Genomic DNA, 5,108 nt, shown 5'->3' with positions numbered 1-5,108 from the left:
TGCCCCATTCTTTTTTTTTTGTTTTTTGGTGCCCGGATTTGAACTCAGGTCCTTGTGCAAGGCAGGCCACCAAACCGCTGAGCTAAATTCCTGGCGATGCCCCCTTCTTAATGCAAAGGATTTCTTTTAAAGATAAGAGTTCCTAGCAGCTTGGCCTTCGAAGGTGTCTTCCCACTCTACTCACGGGATAAGAATGTTTCTGTTTTGAGATGTTTTTGACGTCCAAAGAGTCTAGATGAGTAATACACTTTCACTAACTTGTTCATTATTCATTCATTCCCTCAGCAGAAAGTACTAGGCACTGACTCTGCTCTACACCTCCTTAGGTAATGGGGCAGTCAAAGGAATAAACAGTGTCAGCTGGCCAGGAGTATCTGATCCTTATAGTCCAGGGAGGCTTAACAGCTATGGAGTTTATTACAGAGTGACCAGTGCTGGTGAAGCAGGAAACTGAGGACCGCAAACAGACTACTCTTAACAGGAAGATAGGAGCAAAAAGTGGCTTTTAATGCTGATAGCTTGGCAAATGACTTTCCTCTGTCTTGGGAGCCCCAAATAGAAGTTTGCTCTTCTTTATTACTTCTTTTTACATCTACAAGTCTAACTTTCACTGGAGTGTATTTCAAGGAGGATTTACACAAAGCAAAGCAGTAGGTGTGGAATTTTTTTTTTTTTTTTTTTTTTACCTGGTACAGGAGACCGAACTTGGGACCTTGTGCTTGCGAGGCAGGCAGTGGAATTACTGAGCTAAATCCCCAACCCAGGTGTGTATGTAGGGGGAGAACAGAGTTCTGGCTGAACTTTCTGAGTCTGTTACACTCTTTTGGTGACAGATTACAAAAGTTGTCATGGCTACTCAGGTACGTTCTACCAGGAACATAGTTGCCTAGTTAACCCATAGTTGCCTAATAACAACCCATAGTTTGCCCAATTCCATATGGAGGGGAGGTTCCCTCCCTCGCTGAGATTAAGGTATGGCTGCTGTAGGCAATCATGCCTAACTGGACCCGGGGAAAGGAAAGTTTCAAAGAGAAAGTCACAAGTGAGCTGGGCTCTGACTGATGTAAAAGTCTCCCCAGGAAGGAGGGGGAAGCAGCACAGTGAAACAAGTGTGAGAGAGCAAGGAAGGAGTGGGAAACAGGGAAGCCTCATTGTGGCTAATTAGAGAGGGCCTGGGGATTTGGGAGGGTGTCTTTGGATTGTGAGGGGGAAGAAGCAGAGGCTGAGACAAGGACCTGGTATGAGGAAGGGAATAAGGGAGACAGACAAAAGAAAGCCCATAGAGAGAGGCCTTGTTGACTGGTTCTCATTTACCCATTTCTCACTTCCTGCCACAGGGACTGGGACTCATTCCTGTTGATCCCTGAGCATCAGAAAGGAACTCCAGGGGCTGGGGATTTAGCTCAGGGGCATCTCATGCCTCCCTTGAAAAAGTGCAAGGTCCCCAGTCTGATCCTCAGTACAAAAAAAAAAAAAGAAAGAAAGAAAAAGAAAAAGAAAAGAAAGGGCCTCCAAAGTTAGGAGCCTGGGGCACGTCTGTGTGTGTGGTGCTGGGGATAGAACTCAGGGCCTCACACATTCTAGGCAAACCCTCTACCACTTAACTATATTCTTTCTTTCTTTCTTTCTCTCCTTCCTTCCTTCCTTCCTTTCTTTTTTTTGAGACAGGATCTCACTAGGTAGCCCAGGCTGGCCTTCAACTCATGGTGATTCTTCTGCCTTAAGCCACCACACCGGGCTTTGTTTTTTTTTTTTTGTTTTGAGACAAGGTCTTACTGTTAGCCCAGGCTTGCCTTGAACTTGCAACCTCTCTGCCCCAGCCTCCTAAGTAGCTGGGATAGCAAGTATGTGCCTGCATCTGCTTGCTGTGGGATCCCTTTGCGAGAGGGTTAACGTCCCCCTTGGAAGTTTTCATCTGAACTGCTCTTGAGAGCTTGGTGACTTTGATAAAAGGCTCCGTGGCAGAAAAATGGCAAATAGTGAGGTACAGGAGCTGGAGGTGAGACCTATTGCCCATGGGAACTGTCCACTGAAGCTGCAGCAGAAGTCCACATGAGTGAAGGACAGGAAGCATGGGACACAAAAGGCATCTCCTGGGGCTGGGGATTTAGCTCAGTGGTTCCAACGCCTGCCTTGCAAGCACAAGGACCCGAGTTCGATCCCCGGTACCAAAAAAAGAAAGGCATCTCCTGCAGAGCATCACTCAGCTTGGGGGACTGAACAGGCGCTGCAAGCAGAACAAATTCAGCAGGGCCAGGAATTCCGCCACCTGCCTCATAAGCGCAAAGTCCCAAGTTCAACCCACAGTACTGGAAAAGGGAGAGAGGGAGAGAGGGAGAACAAATTCAGGAAATGGTGTTGGAAAAGAGTGCTGGGATCAGGAGATCCACTATGAAGAGTCTGATATGTCAGGCTACAACGTTTGAGCTTAATTTGGCTGGCCCCGGCACTTCCAAGGTGTTCAACAAATATTTACTGAATGAACGACAAGATGCACATGGGCCACACCCCAGTGAAGCTGCTGGCTTTTAGAATCTAGAAGACTCGCTGTGTGACCTCTAACCTCTTTGGCCCTCCATTCCTCTTTCTGAAGTGGCAACCTTGTTTATGGGGTTGTTGTGAGGAATTAGATGAGACCAAAGATGTGTGGCAACTAGAAATGTGGACTCAATAAATGTCAGCCACCCTGCTTTTGTCCCCATGATAACCCGAAACCAAGTAATAAAGCTGAACTATCCACCAGCTGGAGACAATGAAGGCTGCTCCTGGGATCTGTTTACAGAAGATGTATGCTGGCGTTTCCAGCTATATTGGTCCTGGTGGAAAAAATTAGTGGTTTTGGTAACAACTTCCTTGGGCCAAAGGGAATCATACCACTGCTTTAATTAAAGGATAGAGTTGAAATGACCCTCCCAGCAAACTTGCACATTGAGAAATGGATAATCATAGTAACTTATAGTTTTCTTTTTCTTTGTTCATTTAAATACACATACTGGAAAAAAAAATCTTCTGATCAATAGGCTATAGACTAGAGCCATCCATCACTGCTGTGCAGCATTTTTTCTCCCCTTCTGAAACCTTAACAGAGGCCACTATGTGTGCAGACTCCATTTGATGGACACACTGGCTGGTTATAGGTACTGGGGGACCCTCAGTCCTTCCTGGAGGAGGTTGTGGTGGCCTCTGGGGCTTCAAAGTACAGAGCTAAGGAGGGAGAGAAAGACTAGGGAACTAGGTGAAGGATTGAGAAATCACCCAAACTGGAGAATGCTCAATTAGTGTCATTTTGAAATTTATTTTTGGGTTTTTTTTGTTTTGTTTTGTTTTGTTTTGAGATGGGGTCTTGCTCTTTAGTTTGGACTGGCCTTGAACTCACTATGTAGCTTAGGTTGGCCTCTTGGTGATCCACCTGCCTCCGTCTCCTGAGTACCGGGACTACAGGCAGGCACCATCACTCCCAGCTTCAGTTAGTGTATTTTAAAACATATCTATTTCCCTACAGCAGTCTGGCATGAAGAGAGACACTGTGATGATTCATCCAGTGGAACACTAAGTTAAAAAAAAGAAAAAGAAAACAAGGAAGAAGGGATAGTAGTAAAATGAGTAATCATAGGCAAGAAAGGAATTCCAGAGTCAAGAAGTCTCTGGGGGAAGCACATCTGCCCCCATTCTGAATGATATACAACAGAAGCAGGATTGGCAAGGTGTTCATCTTTCTGTTCATTCATTCATACTTCATTCACTTTTTTCTTTCAGTTATCAGTCATCTCTATAACGCTCTTTCCAAGAAGCAGCAGGAGTACATTGTGGAAAGACACAACCCCTGTCTTTGCACAGTTCTTAGCAGAAACAAAAGGTGTCACTAATAACTATAATAAAGTGGAAGGAGGGCAAACAAAGAAAGGCAAGCAAGGATCCAAACAAGAGGTGGTACAAACAAGAGGGGGAGGAACTGGAAAAAACATCTCACTGGCAGAGGTCCCCAGGCTGCATGGAGCTTTGTATGTGTGTAGGGGGAAAACAGGAGTTCCAGGAAGAGGAAAATACAGGCAGAAAACAAGCTGCGAGCTGGGTGTGGTGGTGCATGCCTGTAATCCCAGAACTCAGGCTGAGATAGGAGGATTGTTTTGAATTCCAGACCAGCCTGGCCTCCACAGTGAGATCAAGGCCACCCTGAACTACAAAGTGAGACCCTATTACAAAAAATTACAAAAAAAAAAAAATGCTAGATCCTTGGAGACAGCATTAAGGAAATAAGGCTGAAATATAGGAGGAAGGCAGATAGCGGGGTAGAGGCCAGTCCAGGTAGAATTCAGGAGCAAATGAAGGGTTTTGAGCAAAAGCATTGGTAATATCTCAGAAGAAATGTCTTCCTTTTATCCTAGACGCATAAATTGAAGGAGACTGCAAAGTTTTTGAGGATGATTTGTGTTGGTGGCTCAGATGACAGGTGAGTGGCAGGTCGTTGGAGTTTAGCTCCAGTCCCCAAATGGCATGGGGAAGAGGAGAAATTCCAGCTACCAAATCACTTCCCCTCTTAAGAGTATCAATTTCCTCATCTTTCTCTCCCATCAAGCAGGAGACAACTCATGAGGGCCCTTAGCAGGCAGGCGGTGACCTCACGCAGCACCTTGGCAGAGAGGAAAGGAAAGAAAAGAGCAGCACCGTGAGGTGAGACCCAACCCGCCGGCTAGGAACCTCTTCCCAGCTCCCAGTTTCCTTTCCTCCCTAGGCGAGGCCATAAAATGAGGTGGAGTGGTGGGTGCTCTACTAGGTCTTGGCCCCTGCAGCCACGCTCGGTGTGCACGGGGAATGCCCTCAGCTTTGAAGTCACCTGAGCTTCCCCAGAGCCACATGGAAGCGTCACCCTTGCCTGCTTCTCAAAAATAAATAAATAAAACAAAAACTCTACTGAGCAGTGGAGAGAATGTTTAAAAGGACTCAGTAATCAAAGTTTTATCCCCGGCTTTGGATTAAACTGCTGTCTCTTGATAAATCCCCGCGCAGGGCCACGCTGTGGATCAGCAGACAGCTAGCTCTGTTCGCCACCTGCCCTCGCCGCCGCGCCTCTCGCCTTTCGCTGTTTCCTCGTCGCTTCTGGACTTCCG

General features: G+C 46.4%; 1 long non-coding RNA gene across 1 annotated transcript; it reads left to right on the top strand.

The window, feature by feature from the left end:
* The first annotated feature begins 896 nt into the window (after positions 1 to 896).
* On the top strand, positions 897 to 4,870 carry LOC104874917. The gene is made up of 3 exons (XR_783905.1): positions 897 to 972; positions 4,386 to 4,450; positions 4,580 to 4,870. It is a non-coding gene; the product is annotated as an uncharacterized LOC104874917 (long non-coding RNA).
* Positions 4,871 to 5,108: the final 238 nt, after the last annotated feature.

The sequence above is a fragment of the Fukomys damarensis genome, unplaced genomic scaffold (assembly GCF_012274545.1).
Source record: "Fukomys damarensis isolate Sample0158 unplaced genomic scaffold, DMR_v1.0_HiC HiC_scaffold_13, whole genome shotgun sequence".
Lineage (NCBI taxonomy): Eukaryota > Metazoa > Chordata > Mammalia > Rodentia > Bathyergidae > Fukomys > Fukomys damarensis.
This window is presented reverse-complemented; position numbering and strand designations above follow the sequence as displayed.